General features: G+C 42.8%; 1 protein-coding gene across 2 annotated transcripts in view; it reads left to right on the forward strand.

The window, feature by feature from the left end:
* Positions 1-21,851, forward strand: part of PRKCE (protein kinase C epsilon) — a 470,104-nt gene that overhangs the window by 368,068 nt on the left and 80,185 nt on the right. The window lies entirely within an intron of this gene.

Here is a 21,851-nt window from a genome sequence, read left to right on the forward strand (position 1 = left end):
TTAGGAGTATTCACAGTGCTTCTCTCACGCTAGCCAAAACACAGGAGAAGCAAAAGGCCCTTCACCCACCAAGTGACGGATGAAATGCAAAAAGTTTGATTCATACCTCTAAAGTTACCATCTAACCCAGTTCTCTTTCCTCTTCTCCCTCTTTGGCCTCACTTTTCGGCTTGCACCAGCAAAATGCTGAGTGAGTTCATGCCTTTCTCAGAGCTATGAAGATCAAGCTAGAAGGAACCTCAGAGACCACGTTGTTCAAGTCCTGTGAGGTGAAGTGGCCTTCTCCAGCTGCCATCCCAGATGGTGGATGTGGCTGGAGGGTGTACCAGGGCTTGCAGCTTCTGCAGGGAACAGGGGACTTCAGCTTTCTCTTCTGACAGGACACAAACATCCTGGGCTAAGTGGCCTAGAGTGGGTCAGGACAAGAGCTGGTCAGCTAGCCAAGCCATCCATCGAGCTTCTGGAAAGCTGGAACAGGACTGGCTGGGGTCCAGATGCTCATTGTGTAGGGATGAAATGAAATATTTCCAAAGGAACTGGCTCATTATTTAGGATGCTAAATATTTATTTGATCAAACCAAACCTTAGCTCAAGAAGCCAAAGGGTCTGAATTTTAAGTCCCACATGCCTGGGCTTGGAGGGGACAGGCTGCAGGGAAGAGAAGGTGAGAGTTTCTTCCAGTCGGAAAATAGTGGGAAATACGTCAATGCGGGACACTGCATGCCACCTGGTGAGAGGGGACTTGGGCTCCTACTGAAGCAGGGCAGAGGTGCTTCTGGTTTTCTAGATGATCTAAAGGCCTCCCCACATACTCTGGGTTCAGTCACATGGAATGATCCTTTATTCTACTACTTAAAATGATACTTTAAAATGAAATAAAATAGTATCAATGCCTGTTTTCCTGTGCTTCAGTTGTTTCCCTTTGACCAGTAAAGTTCTCTCCTGCAACTTCCTGGTTGCAGTGGCCTCCTTCCATCCATCATACCATCAATCAGGGTGATCCTTGTCAATCAGGGTGATCCTTGTCACTCAGCTCCTTCAAGTAAGCGTGGCTGGAAGTGATTGGTTAGTTCTGACAGAGCGGCTGACCCAGCATAAAAAAATTCTTCTTCCAGACCATTGGGATCCATCTTGCTTTTGCAGAGATTAGTGATTTTTGCTAGTGTTTTTAAGGCAATGTGAGAGGCATTTCATCATTTTGGTTATTCCCCACTGTCTGCCTGGGTGTCTCAACAGTCTCTAAACCCAGTGTCTGGTCTAAGCCGTCTGCTCACCACATGTAATGTGATCCTTTAAGACACAATCTGAATTATTTTTTAAATGAGCTAAAATTCAAGAGCTGTTGGGACTTTTAGAAATTAACCAGCAAGAGTGTTCCTTACTGCTAATTTGACATTTCCTTATGGCTTTATGCTAAGGTTATATGTTTGCACTGTTACCATAGATATGCTAAAAGTGAAAACCAAACAAAATTTAAAACTTTAAAGGACTAAGAAAAATAGGCATTGAATTACCTGAACATGAATTATTGTGTATTTTATTAACCTCAGCTAGATTTTTGGCTTTGAATTATGTGCTGTTAAATGCTGGGAGAAGAGCTGTGTTGCTGTGTATCTTTTCTCTAAAGAACATACTACATATTTCAATTTAGAAATGCATCTTCAGCCCCCTAGACCTGAGGTTAGCAAAATGAATGACTGAGGAAGCAAATTCATGTATAATCACTACACGTAAGGTCAGACAGCCCTTCCTTTACATGAGCGTGGACTTGGACTTCCACGGACAGTCCAAGAACCTGCATGACTCTGTCCAAAGTTTCTTGATGCTGTAAATGATATTTGGGGTGGGCAAAGCAGTAGAGGGTAAAGTCTCAGAGCTCTGCTGCCCCTAGGCAGGCCACAGACAAACCAACACAGAGCCGGCATCCAGAGGGAAGTGGTCAAGACCAGAGAAGGCAGACAGAACCTACTCAGCTGCACAGAGCAGTCTTTCCCTTCAGTACTTCTCAGCTACAGTAGGCCAGTGGGAACAGGGCCACTGCAAAATTTTATATAAGATGCTCAACCCTGTTTGCATCAAAACTATCTGCATCTGTGTGTCCATCTCAGTGACCAAAAGAGTACATTGTTTAGTTCTTCAATCTTATGGTCAGATTTTATTTCTTTTTCTTATTCTATCCTATTCACTCTTTTTTTTTTCCTATTAATTTTTTTTTCACATTATTCTCTGGTTCATTGTTCTGTTGATGTCAGTGTCCTAGAGCAGTGGTTTCAGGCTGTTTATGGTAATGGACTCCTTCCTTAAAATGAAACCTGCAGAATAGTTCACTCTATAAAATTATAAACGGGGGACCCCCTTTTATTCAAAGGAGCTATGGGGTTCCGTTGCCTGTTGGCTGACCCCCAGGGCACCTCCTTGGCAACTGTGATTCCTGGAATAGAGTTTTAAATCCCCTGCTTTAGCTGTTGGGGGAAATCAGGACTGGCAGGCAGAGTTTGCTGGAGATTAGCATCAAACTTGCTTTCCCAAGTACCCTTTCGGCATCTTCCTCTCATTCGTGCATCGACAGAATACTTCTCACTCTCCTACTAGGTGTAAAGCACGGCGTCAGATGCTGGTGACATGGAAATGAGCGAGATAGACGTGGTCCCTACCCTCCTGCGGAGGGCAGGGTTTTAGACTTTCACAAGCAGAATCTGTCCCCGTGCATGGGCTAGTTGGTATGTCCTGATGACATATTGTCCCTATGGGTGCTTCCTGAGCAGATGTGTCTGGCACAATCTAGTTAACCTCTTCATGCAAAGTGGTCCCCTTAGGAAGCCACGAGAAGCCCAGCATGCCAAGAAAGTCCTGCTGCGATTCTAAAATGATCCCAGGGAAGCAGGGACTAGACACAAACTATGGGGACTAAAAGGTAAATAGAAGAGTTGGACAGAATGAGGGCTGAGGTTCTCTGTAGTGTATTAACATGTTTTCTTTATTTGGATTGACTGCCTCCTTCCCTCACTTCACCACTCATTCTAACTAGGAGTGGAAGGGTAAAAATTCAGCTTATTAATGTAGGTTTTCCTACATTTAAAACAATAGCACACAAGCCTTCAAATATGTCTCTCATTTTACTAAGCGTATTCTTGGAAATCGCATCAGAATGCAGCAGAGGTGGGGAAAGCTGATCATTTTTTCCCCCTATACTATCCAGTTGCTGTGTAGCTTGCGGTTAATCAGTTTTGCCACTAGGGGGTGATCATAGTTGAAAAGTAGAGCTGAGAGAGTCAGGATTGAATCAGGGGATATTGATGAAATAGCAACTGGTTATTATGTTTGATTGATCTAGGACCAAAAAGAGCAAACTGAAGACCTAAAATGCTTTAGGCTTAGCTAGTGATTAAATTTGTGATATTTCCGGGAGGATAAATGTTGGAACTGCCAAATACTTGTTTTATGAGCAAGACCCTGAAGTTAAGCAGAAAAAAAATGGACAGAAAGTCAGGGGCAGAGCCATGTTTTTCTTTTAAAATAGATACAGAGAAGCATATGTTTGTTTGTTCCTACTTGGTGTTTTTGTTTTACTTCTAAATTGAGAACAGCTGAAATAATTTCTGAATTGTTCTGGACTTTTGAGCACAGACTCCCAGACAGTTTCTGTGGTCTGAGCCCTCAGAAACCCACCTGATGAGAGATGAAGCCCATCTCTGGAAAAAGCTATTTGAGGCTCCATGAAGCAGCCTAGGTCTGTTTGTTTCCCCCTGCATTTGAAAATAGAAGTCAAGCCTGCTCCCAGGACTGAGGATCCTGCCACTGACCATCTTGAAAGGAGCAGGAAAGGATTTGCACAGTTTTGCCAGACAGCAGTAACAATCTCCATTCTTCATGCTGTAATCCTCCTTACTCACGAATTCTAAATTGGAGCAGCATTTTCCCATCAAACTCATTCAAGAGGGAAGTTATTCAGTAACCCTGGAAGAGAATAGAGGATTCATTTCTGATGATTTTACAGACTCCTAGTTCCTCCTAGATTCTATCTCAACCCCAAGAGTTGTTGACTATAATGAGGTTTTAGTCCTCAAATTTGCTAATTCTTGATGTATGTAAGAATGGTTAACAGCCTTTAACAGAGTGTTATTCTACTGACATCCCCAAATCATCGATGTATATTTATAAATGAACTTCACATGAGTTTCTATTAATGATGTGTTTCTTAATACTGACTGATAGGTAACCCCAAGTTAATTAGATTTCCTTGCCCTGATGGTTTCTTTAAAACATGGTATTAGATGATAATGGAAAGGACAGTCTTGGCAACAAATGCTTAAACCGTAGCCCAAGGGCTTTAGATTATCATCAGCAGCAGCCTGCAGCAGAAGCAAAGTCTTACTGAATGTTATCTCTTTTCTAGATTAGATAGAAAGAAGAATTAGGGAGATAACAAGGAAACATTTTCTAAGGCTGGTTATACTCTGGTTTGGGTGACAGTACAAACTGGAAATTGCAAAGTGCCTTGTTGGTCAGAAACTGGTAGCTGCTAAACTGGTAGGAGGCAGAATTAGTTTTTTTTAATTCTCTTGGGCTCTTTGTTTGGGCTCCTTAGTATTACAGACATTGGGGGTGGGTGGGGTGGAGCTAATGTTGAGGACAGCGAGTTGATGCTTTCTGCTGATGTTGCTCTTCGTTTTTACCCAGAGTATACAGGAGAAAATGTTGACTTTCTCACTTGCAAGGCCATACTCTTATTTCACCCTTGCATGTTCTTGACCCTTCATGATATTTTATTTATGCAATGGAGTCTTACTCAGCCATAAAGAAGAATGCCATTTGCAGCCACATGGATGGACCTAGAGATTATCGGACTAAGTGAAGTAAGTCAGACAGAGAAAGACAAATAATATATGATATCACTTATATAGTACAGATGAACTTATTTACAAAACAGAAATAGATTCAGAGACATAGAAGACAAATTTATAGTTACCAAAGGGGAAGGTGGAGGAGGGATAAATTGGGAGTATGGGATTAACAGATGCACACTACCATATATAAAATAGACAAACAATGAGGATTTACTGTATAGCACAGGGAACTATATTTAATATCTTGTAATAAACTATAATGGAAAAGAATTGGGGAAAAATGTATATACATATATGTGTGTGTGTGTGTGTAAAAAACTGAATCACTTTGCTGTACACCTGAAACTAACACACTATTGTAAACCAGGTCTACCCTCCCCTCTCAAAAAAAATTCTTCCACACTTCAGCGCTAGGATCCTAGAGTGTATGGTAATAATTCTCCAAGTTTCTTTTTTTCAGACAGGTAAAGGAGGCCAGGATTGATATAATTCTTGGTTTATTTAAACCTAAAAGCCTGCTATTAAGAGAGGAAGAGAAAGGGGGGAGGCAGCTGTTTAAGAGCTATACCTTGAAAGAATGCTGTATCCACAGGGCAGGGAATGTGTGTATGAGTGAACTAAGCTACTCCAGGAATCTCAATGAGAAACAGCATTTGAGGTTTGTCACAGTTTCTCACATACTCTTGAAATAGTCTATTTCCCAACAAGCAAAAGCAGACGTCACTTCATGCACAGACTTTCTCTAATGCCCCCAACAGACCTTCCATCTTACCGTCTGTTCAGTTAAGCTTCACAGTCAGAAAAAGAACACAGCCGTTTTGGTGAATGATTTGTTACTCTTCCCATTGGATTAGCCAACTCTTATTTGTGTGTGAGGACCACAGTTCAGATAAGATCTGGTGTAGCTGTTGTTAATTTGGAGAAAGTGCCTTTCAGATTTTAGCAGAAATTTACCTTCTTCTAGAATTCGATGCTTCTGATAGACCTTTGCTTTATCTTAATGATCAAGATCTGAAGTCATTAGAGATCTGAAACATATACTGAGGAGAAAATTTAAATATTTTCCAACTGGAAAATTATCCTGAATTATTTATGTTGTATTTCCAAGGTGCTTTGAGTCATGTTGCTGATTCCAGGAAAGTGTTTGCGTAAGTTTAGAAAATAGAATGGACCAGTTGATTCATGCTTTAGCTGATGGCGTTGTCTCCTGGGAGGCTAGGGCACCCCTCGCCTTATGCCTATGGGGTGGTGGAATGCTGCCATTTAATTTGTCTTAACTCTCTCTTTTGAGACCGTATTGCTCCCGCCCCGCAAAACCGTTTGCAAAGATGCCGCAGCCCTCCAGAGATTACTATTTCACAGACATTCCAAAGGGCTGGATACTGCTAGCTCAGCCATTTTAACCTTGGCATTTCCCTTAAGAAAACAGCAGGAGTAACTGTGACCCAGAGGAAGAATATGGAAGTGGTAAGGGGCTCCAGGGGTCTTCGAGGAGTTGAGATAGCCTAGTACAGTATCAGATGAGAGGGAAGCATTTATAAATTTCCTTTTCCTGTGTTTTGTTGTTTCCCCTCTGTTTCTCCCAGCATACCCATCTGAGGGCCAGCTTGGCTTAAGTCACTCCAATGGAAATATTGAAGAGTCACCCCCCTTTATTTAGGTCTTGCTTTCCTGCCCTTCCTTTCTCCCCTCACCCCAAATTTATGAATGGAAGAAGGAGAGATTGAATTGGCCAGGGCTGTAGGTTGCATCTTGATTTTCTGGTCTCTGGGGAGGAGGGCAGGGAACCATCTCCTCCAACTGGAAACCCTAGGCTTCTATTCATTTAACAACTTTAGGTTACCCAGTACATTGTGTTCAAATAAATTGTGAAAATAAGTTATTTCCAGTGCTCAGGGCATAGTCTGCGAATGGATCTGTCTGTCTCTCATAAATTTTCCATTCGGATGGTCAGAGCAGGGCAGAAGTTTCTCGCTGGGCTGTTAGGCTACAGGCAACTGTTGTCACTGGCTGACCCTGGGTTGTAAGTACGTGGGAACTTTGTCAAGGGCATCGCAGAGAGGAGAGAGAGAGTTCTGTGGTGAGGTCTGCCTTTGGGTTGGAGAGAGCTCTTGCTAATGATGCTTTTGTCAGTGCTTCTGTTTGAACTAAGTTGGCAGAGTTTTATCTTATCCAAACAGATCCACAGCAAAAGAAAACTAATGTGGACAATTAGAATTGGTGGTAAATCTGAATTATACTGAAAGTCTTCAGAAAGATGATAGGAGTTACTGCTTATAGATTGTTGCCAGGTACAAGTTCCTCCAAACCGTCAGTGATGAAAAAGATAAGGGCAATTTTAATTAGCACATTTGCCAAATAAATGGGTGCTGTCCCTGTGCTTAAAAAGGTGTGTTCTTAAATTAATTACAAATGTTTGTGCATTTCAATTGGCTATTACTTGGCTAAGCAATGCATTTCTTTACAGAGATACAGTTCCAGTTTTCTCCTGTTCAAGATATCACAATCTCATATTTGAACAAATGCCAGATGGATGAAGTGTACTAGATAGTGAGTCCTTGTCCATCAAAATAATTTGGTTCAAAGAGTGGTTTCATGGGAAAAGAATGGAATGAAAGTAGTGTTTTAGAGCCCCAAGAAGTAGTTTCGGCCATGCCTGGGAGGTAGAGGTGAGAGGGTATCTCCTGACCCAAGGCAGTGGGCTGTGTGCTCTCTTAAAAGGTCTTGCTCCTCTCATCTGCATGTTCAGAGCATGCTCAGATTTAGGTCCAGCCTACGTGGTGCAGCTTCACATATAATTTCAAGGATAGACACATCTCAGAGTTCTGAGTGGACGATAGAGAATAAGCCGTTTACATGTTGAAGGCACACCATCTAGCATCTAATATTGATGCTCAAAAAATATCTGCCAGAGATTGATTGACTTTGATGAAGTGAAAGCACCAAACTTCCAGTTAGTTTAGCAGAGCCTGGAAGCCCAGAGTTGTGGGCTTGCCCATCCTGATAGAGCCAGTTCCCTTCATAATAGTTTCTTGGCAGTCTTCCTTCTTTGCAAACCCAGAATCTGATGCAACACCGAGGAACAGTAAAAGTCATGTGAATCTGGAAATATACCCCTTTTCCAGGCATTTGTTTAGAGTTTCCTGGCATTGGATTGTTGATAGGTCAGTATTGCAAGAGAATGCATATTTTTTACATAATACTGTGGTTGAAAGCAGAGTTTCCTCACCAGCTCACTGATTATTTCACTAAGTAAGGAATTAATCAGAAGGCAACTGAAAAATCTTTTGTTTTCATTGTTCATGTGAGACTCTGGTGGTTTGCCTCTACTTGACATCATTGGTAGGTAGATTCCCCCTGTGGAATTCTTGAAAGTAAGGTCATGAACATGTGTATGCCTTAACTGGTTTGTATTCAGGATGAGGAGAAGTAATCTAATTGGGTGAGCTGCTTAAATAATCTAAGCCATCTAATTTCTGAGCATGCCTGCTCTGTTAGATTCAGAAAGAGACCTCAGGGACTGCTCTGAGACCCGAGACCATTAAACAGTGTTGAATTGGCTTGTCTGGAGTAATGACACTCACCCATCTTGGTAATTCAGACAATCTTAGCTGAACACAACCAAAATTATAGTAACTATGTAGATTGATTAATCTGGTTAATTGGTCATTATCAATTGATTGACTGTTCTATGCAAGATATAATTTCTGCTCTCAAGGATTGAGAAAGTCTAATTGAAGAATTAGGGTACATAAAGAACCCTGAGTTAAATAACCCTCTCTGCCTTAACAATGTAAGCTAGTGGTATAAGGTTATAATGTATAGGATATGATTAATCATCACATGGGTGGTTTAGGTAGTTCCATGAACTCACAAGAAGAAGAGTTTTCTAAAAACTGTCTTCATTGGAAAAGACATCACCAAAGGGGAAGAGAATAGGAAATGGTTGATAGCTAGAGAAGGGGGACCTGGAGCAGAGCTGCCTGGATGGTTTAGAAGTGACCAAGAGCAAGGAGTGGTTGCCACAGGAAAAAAAAATCAGCTCAAGTAGGATGTTGTGAGGTAGGCTGAAATTTAGGTTACCACCAGACTGGGGGAGGTTCTAACCTGAACACCTCAAAGTGGGATCCCTAGATTAGCAGCATTGCATCACCTGGGAGCTTGTTAGAAATGCAGAATCTCAGGTCCCAACCTAGACCTGCAGACTCAGTATTTCAGGGTGTGGGATCCAAGAATCTGTGTTTTTTAAAAAGCATCCAGTTGATTCTCATGCATGAAAGCACGCCTACTGATAATGTGGGTTTTGTTCAAATGAGTGAAGGCTCTTGAGTGGGAAAGTAGCAAGTTCTTCAGTGAGCCAACAAACCAGGACACTAGGGATACTGTCTTCTACATGGAAATGTCTTCAGCATCCTCACTGACAATTCTCACCACCTGCAAGGTGCAGTCTCTCCAAGCTGTCAGTTACCTAACTGGTGAAGTTAAAGTCCTATAACTGTCATCTGAAGTGGTTTCTGAAGGTTGAGGGCAGGTCTTGTCTGGGCAGTGATGTGATAGTCATCTATGGTATATTTTTATTGGTAGGGATTTTTTTTTAAAGTGTGTGCTTTGCAAGAACTCTATAAATGAGCAACAAGAACAAACACCTGTATAGTGCTTTATAGTTTAAAACATAATACTCATTCACTTATTTTCTGACCGTTTAAGAAATTAGTTTCCAGGGGAGGGTATAACTCAGTGGGAAAAGTACATGCTTAGCATGCACGAGGTCCTGGGTTCAATCCCCAGTACCTCCGTTAAAAAAATAAATAAACCTAATTAGCTCCCTCCAGATAGATAGATAGATAAATTAATTAATTAATTAATTAATTAATTAATTTTTAAAAACCTAGTTACCTCCTTGCCACCTCCCCCCAAAAAACCTAAAAAATAACTAAAAAGAAAAGAAATCAGTTCCCACTGTTTATTAGGAAATTGAGATTTCCACATTACAAAGTTAATGTGAGCTCTTGAAAACCAATAAACTTTTTTGATGGAAAAATTTTTCCAAACTATATTATTGTAGCATTATTATTAGTATCAATATAATTACTGTTAAAATAATAGAACTAGCACGTATTTTTAAGACTTGATAGAAAGAGTGTTAAATATTATTTTAATTTTAATTGGTGACTTTGATATAATAATGTATTGAAGGCTGTCAGAAGTTAGGATTGCTGTTCTCACTTTAAATAGCCCCAGATTGGCAATTTTGGGGATCAATTCTAGCTAGTCTCTTATATCTTTATTTCCTACCTTACTGCTCCAATAAGCTGGAAAGAATGGAATTTCCTTAAGGTTAAAATCCTAACCTTAGCTTTGTCTACAGTATCACGTAGTAGCCCTTGGCCCATGGGCTTGAGAGTGGTGTTAGTGTCTGTTGTTACGGATGGTGTGGGTCTTGGCACCAGTATTTCCCTCGCCTATTCAGAGGACATTTTTCACCCTTATAGTTTCACAGTTGTGGTCCAGATGGTGGGGTTTGCCAGGAAGGAGACCACTGTATAAAAGACCTGACATTGTATTCACCTATATTCCACACTGACTCTAGAGAGGGCCATGGGTCCCAGAGAAAGGAACAAACCCCTGGCATGTGCCTAAAAAAAGCAGCAGAGTTTGTGTCCTAGAGATTAAAGACCAGTTCTTTAAACACAGGCTTAATGTGCAGATGTGAACACACAGTCTTGAAGCTAAGGCCCCATTATTTTTGATGTATAAAATGTGAGCTCTATTGTCAGCTTTCTTGAATGATACTGAAGGTGACTCCTGGTGTAACAGAAAGAGAGACTTGGGTTCAGATTCTAACTGTACTACTTACCAGCCCTGTGGCCTCAGGCAAGTCAGTAACCCCTCTGAGCCTCTGTTTTTTTTTTTTTTTGGTTTTTTTTGGTTTGGTTTTTTTTTTTGTGGAAAATGCAGACAGTAATACCTGCACTCAGGATTCTTGCATCAGTGGAAAAGTAGCTCGTACTTCCCATGTAGTATGTGCTCAGTAAATTTTACCAGTTGTCAGTTTCTGCTTGTTAGTTGTGTCCTCACATTAACCTTAGATTATAATCTGAGGCCGAAATAGAGGTGGTTTGCTTCAAACAGCAAGATCTCCTCACCGTTCCTTAAGTCTACCAAATGCATCCCATTTTTATGTCTTCATGGTTTTCCTGTACCTGGGAAACCCCAATTCTGCTTGTTTTGATTCCCTTCCCCCTTTAAGTCCCAGTTCTTCCATGGAGACTTCCTTCGTTATTTCTTCATCACAAATCTGCAGACAATAAAATACCCTCCTGTGGTGTTAACTCTTTATTTCGTTGGAGTTTCTCGTTCCTCCAACTAGATTGTAGCCTTTTTGAAAGTCCTCTATAAATGCAATCTAATGAACTGATTTGAAGTATGTTCATTACCGAGCCATATGCAGCCACTGAATGGAGGCTTGTGAATGAAAAATTGAAACTAATATATTCCTGAGCAGCTTTTTTGGGCCAGGCATCTACGATAAGGATAATCTACTATAATTTTCCAAGAAGTAGCTACTATTGAATCTTGATTTTACAGGTGTGGATACCAACATCCCTGATTGTCCAAGTGCACACAGCCAGTGAGTAGCTGAGCTAGGACTTGAATGCAGGCAGTCTGGGTCAAGAGGCGAGTTTGGACCACTACACCATGTCAGTGAGGATGTGGATGGAGAAAGCTATCAGAACTTTCAAAAACACCCATGGACAGAGTTCCATAAACAGGGATTGACTGCAGTCAAGTCATGAATTGTTTCAGTTGAGGTTCTCCAAGTCTTTTTTTTCCATTCATGTCATTAACAAGTCTATTTAGATAATAGATTTCTACATTTAGAGAAACGAGCCTCTTATTTGGATTGTCAGCCCTCTGTCATTGTATCAGAGTTGCGACTCAGTCCTGAAACTCTCACTTGCTTTGTCTATATTATCACCACCTTCCCAAGTCGTTAAGAACAAAAGGTTTGTGAACAAATTAAACACAGGCTGTTTTTGTTCTGCTTCCACAAGCACCTGCGCCTGCGGAATGCATACTGCACGGTGTTGATTCGAGCTCATAAATTTTTAAGAAACAACACATGTCGGAATCCAGCACCTTCCTACAATATCACAGCCAAAGTTAAACAGGTCCTTGGAGAGGACCTTGTGCTATTTCACCAGATACTTAAAAGTTTATCTCACCACACTGTCCGGGGCTCAGCGTAAACCTGGGCGGAAGTACGGAGATCAAAGAATTTAGTAATCAAAAACCTTTGTTCACACTCTGTCTGTCATCAAATGAAAGTATTAGTGAAGTGGTATGGAAATCCTCTTTAGCTTGCCTGCAACCACCAGCCATGCCACTTAAGATTTAAAACAATGTGATCCAGTGTTCACAATCCACAGGATTGAGCTGTATGCATACATAAGTGTATTATTTCCAAGTTGCCAATTTCCCCCAGATTAGCACATTTTCATTTCGGCTTTATTAAAGGAGTCAGAACATGAAAGAGGATTTAGCACTGTGGAGATGTCAACCGAGCTTTCTTGCCATCACAGAGTGGTTTATTTGGTTTGGGGCAGCCATGCACATGAATCCATCAGTGTGTCTATAGGACTGAAAGTTAAGCCAAGTGGGACTGGAAAAAGGAAAAGATGAGAAATACAATTATGTTGTGAAACCACAGCTCTCTAGCCATGGGTGGGAATTCCAGGCCCTTGATTGGATTTCATATGGCCCTACAGTTGCAAAATGATGGTATTAGCCACACAGTCAGTGCTTTATTATGGCATGAGTGGAATGGCTTGAATGTGCTGAGCATGATGTGAAGCACTGTAGGGATGCAGCTAGATGCAGGAGACATGGCACTGGTAACTATTCCTATTGTGGAAAGCCGTGGTTTTCCTGAGAGTACACTTTGTCTGTCTGAGTCCTGGGATGAAGGAAGACTAGAAGCCACTGGTCCAAGAATTTACACTTGAGTTGGATTTACCAGCACATGAAATTCGCATAAAAAGATGCAGAGCCAAATGCAGTAGAATTATCATATCTTAATGTTAGAAGGCACCTTAGCAATTGTCCAACCCAGTGCTTCCCAAACGTCACTGATCATTAGGAGCTACCTGGGGATTTAAGTGAACGTTCCCAGGGCTGTCCAGAGTTAGAAGCTCTGATAGAGGGGCCTAGAAATCTGTATGTTTTAAAATGCTACTAAGGGATTCTGTGGCTCTGCCAGCTCATCTGGTCCATCCCCTTGATGAACAAAGAGGGTTTTTATTAACAACCAAATGAAGTGATCAATTCAGTATCCAAGGCTGGCATCCTCAGGTTGGAAGGAACTCACTGCAGAACAAAGCAGCAGGATCCAATGTTGGACAGAAGGTTGGAGTTCTTACAAGTCCTTCCTTGACTACAACAAAAGGGGCCTCGCTTTATCTTCTTCTGCCCATCAGTCTTAGTTAGTCTGCAGTAACATGGATTGAATTTACCAACATGGCAGTCCAGCAATTGATTACCGAAATGGCAGTCCTTCAGTGTTTGAAGAGTTCCTCTTCAATTTGTTCCTTTGTTTGATAGCTTATTCATTTGTTCACTCATTCATTCAATTTGGACTGTCAGCATCCTCTAAGAGTGGATTTATTGAGACTGACCATTGCCACTTCCTTCAGCTGCTTCATGTACATCTCAGCTTCTCCACACCCTCCTGTTTGCCATCCTCTGGATGAACTCTAGTTTGTCGGTGTCAAATATGGTGCCTAGAATCGGACACCACACTGCCCATGTAGTCTGACCAGTGGAGTCCAACAGGAGCTATAGGAACAGTTGCTACCTATGTCCTGCTTCTACTAGAGAGTGTTGTAAGAATAACCAAGAGCCCAAACTGGTGTGGACAGAAAACTCCATAGCAGATCAGGAAGGGAAAAGGTCAGCGTTGGTTGAACTTATCAGGCATGAGCCAGTCCTAGTGAATAGGTAAGCTTTGGAATGGAAGAGAGTGCCTTCCCTCCAGTATTCCTAGTGGAGAAATAGTTTTATTGGAAACTCAGGTAATTGCTACATGGACCACAGTGTGTGCGTGCTATCTGGTCTGCAGGTTAAACAGAGGCTCTCACCACATCATTGCCCCTACACGGAGGATCAGCTCTGACTGCTGCCCCGAGTCAGGGGATGTGAAGACAGCTTTTTTTTCTTCTCTGTACGGTGGGCCCAACCTAAATATGTCCATCTAAGAAGGTTATGTTTCCTTCCCACAACTGAAAAGAAATGTTGATGTACCGTCTCTATTTAGAGTCAGCTACCTGGTATTTGCTTATGTTTAAAACCATCCCAAGAACTTTGCATGTTCTTTGGGAAGAAAAGAAAAGGTAAGGAAAGAGGAACTACTGTGGCACTGACAGCTGGTTGGAACCTTAACTGGTCGGTTGTTTCTTACGCACAAAATTGGAAAACGTTTCCTTGATTACCTTTCACTGAAAAGACTGGCCATTTTACCATCGATGTAGGTACATTCTAATCCCCTGATTGGTAAGCAGGATTTCAGTCTACATAGAACTATGCAAGCAGGCAAAGAAACAAAAAATAGAAAAAACAGCAGCGACAGTGGCAGCACTAACACGGCGGAAGGCTTGGCCTACCCAGGACGGCAGGCTTTATTTACGACAGTCGTAGGTGCATGAACCTCCTGGAAGTCAGACCTCAAGTGTGACCTCTGCAGGTGCTTTGTTTTGTGTTGGGCAAAGGAAATGATAAAGTGACATCTGAAGTTTCTGGAATCAGAGTAGCAGCTACATGGGCTGCTTCAGTTCTGTGTGAGGTTCAGTTCTGAGCTGGAGATCAGAGACACCCATTTAGTTCTTTACTGAGCTGGACCTGCACTGAGCCTTGACCAGATGGGGATGTGAAAGAAAAGGGAACCCCAAGCCCTAGCTGTTGGTGCTTACATCCTACTGGGGACACAGGAAGGTGTATTTGTGGAACAGTGAGAGCTTGATGCAATCACACACTGGATTGGGAGAATCCAGCTGAGCTCATGAAAAAGTTGTTGGTAAAGGACAAGAGTATCCTGTGGCCTTGGCTGCGTGGGGAACTAGGATTAGAACAAGAATATTTCTGTGCATGCCTATGCTTAAAAACACTTACAAGGAACATTCTGTCAGTCCTTAACTTTGGCTTCAGACAGCTGACTACTGGTGACAGTGGGCTCTAATGAGCAATCAGTGTTTTCTCTCTGTTTAAATTAACTCTTGGTATCATCAAAGACAGATTTGGTCTATGTCACCATCTTGCCCAGAATGGGCAGACCAGATTCTAGATGGGCACCAGGTACACCACAGAGCAGGAATCCTCTCCAAGATGACGAGGTGCTAAGTTGGGCAGATGAGTGAGAGGATGCCTTGCTGCTCTCCTGGAGTCTGGGTCAACAGCCAGGGACAGGGGGTGGTAGCCAGATGCTACACTCAAGAGTGGCCCTTGATGGAGAAAGTAGCCAATGGGTGAAAAACAGGAGGAAGCCGGGTACTAGGAGGTGATGCAGAGGTACCAGACGTTGATGTTCTGGTGATGCAATAGAATAAAAGAAAGAGCCTCAGCAAAACCACACCGTTGTATATTTCATTGCCACGTCCTCCATCTAAACCCTCTTTGTCATTTTGAAAGAGGAAACTTACAACAAGCCATTATGCCTGCTTACCTTCAGATGTTGCTCTTATTCACAGCATGAGATCACATAGGGTCAGCGTTGTTGAGCTGTAGCCTACTTGGGGGCTATTCCATAAGTACTGTTTTATCAGGTGATAGAAACTTCTTTCTCATAAGATGTTGAATACCTCTGTAAAAGGAAAAGTGTTCTCTGATGTCCTGAACCAAAACCCTTCCACTTTCCCCTGGCTTTCACACGTGAATGAAAGTGCATGGGGCAAGTTAGCAGTAACTTCAAGTTGTTCCCTGGGCGAAGTGCAGCTCTAACCAGGGGCAGGAAATCTTTATTTGATCTTTATTGGGCAAGTCAGTTTGGAATTGCTTTAGTTTGGTTTGACCAAGGAAGCATAATAGAGAGGAGGGAGGGTTGCATGTTGGTCTTTTTCAAAGATGATAAAACATTTAGCACAGTGGAGATGGGGGAGAGATTGAATAATTTGAGGCCACCTTCTTTCAGTCCATCTTGAATTCTGCTTCTAGAATAGCTTTTCTTAAAATCAGCTTTAATCATGCTATTTTACAGCTCAAAATGTTTCTAGAGTTCTTTATTTCCCACCTGTGTTTTCAGAACCAGCCTCCCAACCTCCACCCTACTACCACCTAGTCTTTCTCCTTTCTCCCTGTTTCTAAGCTTTTTCCCCTGGCTCACTCCTCCTCTCTTCATCCCACATGCAATGGTCATTTTTGCTTACCTCTGACCTTCAGGCCTGTGCTTCTAACTTGATAGACCGTCTAATCCTCCCACATTCCATTGTTCAAGACCTTTATTGTGGTCTTTCCCCTAATTCAGATTTATCTCAACCACATTCTTACAGCAATGACCAGTTCCATCAAAATCAGTTGTATTATGGAAAATAAAATCTAGAAAGGGTTTTCTTATGACTGTTGCTTATAATAATCTCCTGTAAGTGCTAAGACCTGGATGACAGACAATTCTTCTCTAAGGGCCCAAGAGGTTAAGGGCCCCGATACATAGGTTTTGCGATCTAATTTGATCCAGGAGTGTTTAACACATAATGAGAGAGCATTTTGTGCTGCTTTCTCCTGTATTCAGTTCCTAGCTCCCGGGAACCAAAGCCATGGCTTATATCATCTTCCATATCTGCCAGTCACCTACTCCAGGGCTGGGCACCCATGAAAGACCTGTTGAGTTGAGAGGTTAAATGATGTAGATGTGAAAAGGAAAGGATGTTACAGAGTGTAAGGCCCATGATTCCCTTAGATGGTACGTTGGAAAAATCGCTCATCCTGTCACTGGTGCATCAGAGGCAGACTGTTCCAAGTCCACTCTGTTGTTGAGTGCACATGTGAAATTGATTCAAAAGCAATAGAATCTTTGCACATATAAACAGCTAACAAACGATGGAGAACATGTGTCCAAACAAACTGGATTGGCAGGACACGCAGTGCTGCTGAGAGGAAGCCTCTGGCTATCCATCACACCTTACAAGATGGATGGGGTGGGCCTAATTTTCTCCTCAAAGTCAGGCAGGGTTAGCAGTCTGGGGAAATGGAGCCCAATGGGAATTTCAAACACATGGTGTGGCCCTTCCAGCTTGTAGGTCATTATTAACTATTCTTACCCTAAATGGCCGTGACATATAATCTCTTTCCTAATTTTATTATTTTCCTTGCTATCACAAGACCGTAACTTTTTAGACATTCAGGTGAGATTAAGGGAGGAGGAGGCAGAATAAGGCTTTTAAAATCTTTGATTACCTCAGAAAACATATTTGCTTACTTTACCAGGAAGTTGGGTTTTTGTTTTGTTTTGTTTCCTGCCGATGCCAAGAGGGGATTAATGAGTAGCTGCTGGCTCTGCCAGCTTTCTTTTGATTTGAGTTTATGTAATTAAGCGGTTCCCAGAATGACTTGAAGTTCTCACTCTGCATCAAAACATGCTTCTCAAATGTGTTAGGTGTGGAGGTCAGAAACAATCCAAACACACTGAATGGAGGGAGGGGAAGTGAAAAATGGATCTTGCTTTAAAAACAGTCCCTCCTATGTCAGAAGGGTTGACTGTGCTTTGGAGCCATGCATACTGAGCTGTGTTGAGTAGAAAAGCAAGTTAAAACTGAAGTTCAAATGGGCTGAAATTAGCGTAACTCGAAATGAGGTTAACAAGAGACATAACACGGGGAAACCAACTCTGATTTACTATTTCATTTCCAGCAACCAGAGCCTCATCCATGGTGGAGATTCAAGACCTCATGCATTTGACAAAGACATACTAGGAACCCAGGCTCAGTTCTAGTTGCTGGGGATACAGCAAGAAACTAAACCAACGAGAAGAATCCCTCCCTCAAGATGCTTACATGGGGTGAATGTTGGATGAGCAGATTTTTATTGAGTGCCTCGTTAGGTACAGAGTTCTGAGCTAGTAGTGGTGTTAGGGGTTGCTGGGAACAATAAGGTATGTTCCTCGGGGAATTGACCATCTCACTGGGAGTTAAAGACAACTGTCCATGGAACAAAAGAACTGTTCAAAGCTGTAACCAGATACTGGATGCTGATACAGACAGACCCCTTGAGGGTGACGTGGTCAGAATGGACACTGCCTGGCAGATTCTGCAGACAGGAGGCTCACTGCACTTGATGATGCATCTTGAAGACTTTAACTCCCTAAGTAGTAAGAAGTTGTAGATATAAGTATCAGAGCACCCTGTGGTTTCATTTCTCACTTATAGCCCCCTAAACTTTTTAAATTCTTCTACCCCCATAATTCTTGTTTTTAAAGGGAATTATGGTGGCTTTTCTTTGAGGTTAGGCCACTTCCCTTAAAAACCAACAGGGCAGAATTACCAGTCGTTCTTGCCCTCATGAAATATACAAACTATGGGGAGAGAAAGACATAAATCAGTTACACAAATCAAACCCCCACTGGAGAGTGTAGTGTGTGATGGGGGCTTTGACCTTGTCAGAAAAGTCAGGGACAGCTTCCTAGAAGAAAAATGGCTGCAGAGAAATCTGAAGGATGAGGAGGGATTAGGTGAAAGGAGAGGGGAAAACATTCCAAGCAGAGGGAGCCAGCGTGAGCAAAGGCCTTGTAGCAGGAGAGTTTGCTGTCAGGGCGGAGGAAACAAGGGACAGCTAGAAGTGAGACGACTGAGAAGAAGTAGATGCGGCCAGATCATACAGGCCGCGAGGCATGTTGGGGAGTTTTCTACCTATTCCAAGAGTAACAGGAAGACTTTGAAAGAATTAGGAGGATAGGGGAAGGATAGGGCATGGGTTACAATCAGATTTTCATTTTAGCAGGGTAACTCTGCCCATAGTGTGATCAGCTTTTGGTAGGGGGACTGGAGTCAATGGAGGAAGCATTAGTAAGAAGGTACTTGCAAAAATCTCTAGAGGAGATGATAACTGCTTGGGCCAGAATGGTGGCCATGATGGTGGTGGAAACAGAAAGAAGTAGGCAAATGTACTGAGTACAAAGGTACAAAAGGTAAAAGCAACAGGACTTGGTGATGGATATGAGGGATGAAGGAAAGGGGGGGGTGTCAAGAATGACTGTCAGGTTTCTGACTTGTACACTTGGCTGGATGGCAAAGCCCTGCCCTGAGACAGGCACCCTGGACAAAGACCAGTTGGCTGGGGGAAGATTATGAAGCAGTTTTGAACATGTTGGGTTTGAGTGCCTCTGAGACATCAGAGGGAGATGTCAGAAACACAGCTGGGTAAATGGGTCTGCAGCTCGGAGGAGAGGTTTAGGATAGAGGGAGATGTTTGTGAGTCATTGCTGTCAAGGCGCATTAGACACCTTGGGTGTGGATGAGATCGCTCAGGGAGTATAGAAAGGGGAGGAGAGGGGTGGACCTAGAACCCCGCCTTGTGAGATTCCAACACCTCATGACTGGAGAGAAGAGAAGCCTACAAGAGGAGGCAGAATGAAGCATGCCAGAAACAGGGAGAAAACCAGCTGAAAGCCAAGGGACACAAACATTTGTTGGAAGAGGAGGTGATCGGGAAAAAATGCTGCTGAAAGGGCAGGAAAAACCTAGACTCAGTAATGACAACCATAACTATCATGCCTACAGCTATAATACTGTCAGGAACAATAGTACTAGACAGCCTTTATGGAGCACTGACGATGAGCCAGGCACTTTAACATGTAATTTAATCCTCATAAGAATTCTGCAAGGCAGGCCCCATTATCGCCCTCGTTTTCACAGACGAGAAAGCTGACCACAGAGAGATGAAGTCATTTGCCTGAGGTCACACAGCCAGTAAGTGATGAAATGGGGGTGGGAGTTCTTCTTTCTTACTCCATGATCCCCATCCTTAAATGCCATGGGTCCAATTCTGGAGGATAAAAAGCCGCCGGGGAGGTGGGGTGGGGAGGGGAGATCTTTCCTCTTTAGAGATTTGGATTCCTTCAAACATAGGCAAGGAAATACTCCGTTGTTGCTAAAGCCCAGGTTCAAGTTGGGGACCGTGGAATGGCATCCCAGCAGCTGTTTCTGTTGGCTTGGTTCAGTCAGATTAGGACAGTGTTGAGTGCCTGATGCAACTGTACTTGCCATGGGAAAGACTTGCCCCAAGTGCTCTAAGGCAGTGGTTCTCAAAGTGGAGTCCCCAGACTGGCAGCATCACATCACCTGGGAGCTAGGAGATGCAGATTCTCAGGCTCCAACCCAGATCTTCTGAATCAGAAACTGTTTGGGGCAGGGTTGGGGGGAGCAGGGGAGGAGTCCATGTTCTAACAAGCCTCTGTGTGATTCTGATGTACAAGTTTGAGAACCTGTGTTCTTGGAAGATCTTTGAAAAGAAAAAGAGGAAAACTCCAATAACGTGTAAGCTCTATACCTCACAGGTGCAAAACAGCTTGGCAGAAACCAGATGGGGGAGTGGTTGTCAACCCTGGCTCCCTATTGGGATCCCACGGGGAGTTTTGAAAAGGACTGATGTCTGAGTATCACCCTCAGAAGTTCTGGTTTCATGGGTCTGGATCTGGCCTGATCATTCGATTTTTGAAATAAAAATTTGAATGGGGAATAAATGATTGAATGAGCTTTTGGCCTCTGAATACTTCCGAGTACAAGATCGTACTTGAGGGAGAGAACGAGGCAGGCCTTGAAGGGAAAGAGCAAGTCAAATGACAGAGAAGCTAGACCTTAGGTCCTCTGTGACTGCCAGTAAAGCTTGAATAAATCTGGAGATGGTGGTGGGGCAGAAGATAGCCTGGATTCATAACAATTCTTAGTGATGGACTTATTTTCAAAGAGATGCCAATTACAAGGAGATATACTGTCAAGACTGCTTCATGAATTAAGTATCACTGTGATTTTTTACTCTTTTTTTAATTAATTTTTTTTAGTTGTATTTATTTTCTTTTTTCCCCTTGACAGGGCAGTGGAGATTGAACTCGTAACCTTGTGCACACCAAGCACACACTCAGCTACTGAACTCTACCCCCTGCCTGTGATATTTTACTCTTCATGGGAATGATTCTACTACTTTTGATTGAAAATAATATTCTGACATCCTCGTAGGAGCTCCATTTAGACTGTGCCTATATGTTAAGAATCTACTCTGGCCCTCTGGCCTCTCAAACCTCGTTTCCCCTGGGCTACCTGAACCTTCCTCCCCATCTGACCTGGTCAGTTTACCAGTCCCCAAGCGATCTCACTCTGTTCCCATGTCCTGGTATTTGTTCATACCTCCCTCCACCTCCTCCTTCTCCTCTCAGCACCTAGCTCCTTCTACAATCCTCCATGGCCCCCTAGTTCAGAGAGCTCCTCTTTCTCCTGGTCCTTTCAGCCCCCAGTGCCTTTAAGGCACTCTGCTTCTATTTTGTTTCCATCATTCTGACCGCTTTCCATCTCTGCCCCTGGATCATAATCTCCCCCGCCTCCAGGACAGTGATGGCTTAACATTCTTTGCCTCCTGCCTAGCACAGCAACCCACACTCTACGGGCTCAGAAATAATAGTCAAGAAACTGTGCAAAAATAAATTTCAGTTCATCATCTTCCCATATTATCATGGGGATAAGATACACCACCCCCAATGAGCTGGAACTGGGGTTTGGCTGTTCTTGAGGGCAGAAATCAGAAGAGGCAAACCCAGGTGGGAATCCCAGAAGGAGCAGCCTCCGAAGTGAGAAGTGGCCCTCACGGGAGGGGGCTCTCACCAGCTCATTAGTCCGTATTGTTTGTATTAGTTTTCTAGGACTGCCTTAGCAAATGACCATAAACCGAGTGGCTTAAAATAAGAGGAATCTATTCTCTCACAGTTCTGGAGGCCAGAAGTCTGAAACCAGCATCAATGGCCCAATATCAAAA

Source organism: Camelus bactrianus, chromosome 15 (genome assembly GCF_048773025.1).
Source record: "Camelus bactrianus isolate YW-2024 breed Bactrian camel chromosome 15, ASM4877302v1, whole genome shotgun sequence".
Taxonomy (NCBI): Eukaryota; Metazoa; Chordata; class Mammalia; order Artiodactyla; family Camelidae; genus Camelus; species Camelus bactrianus.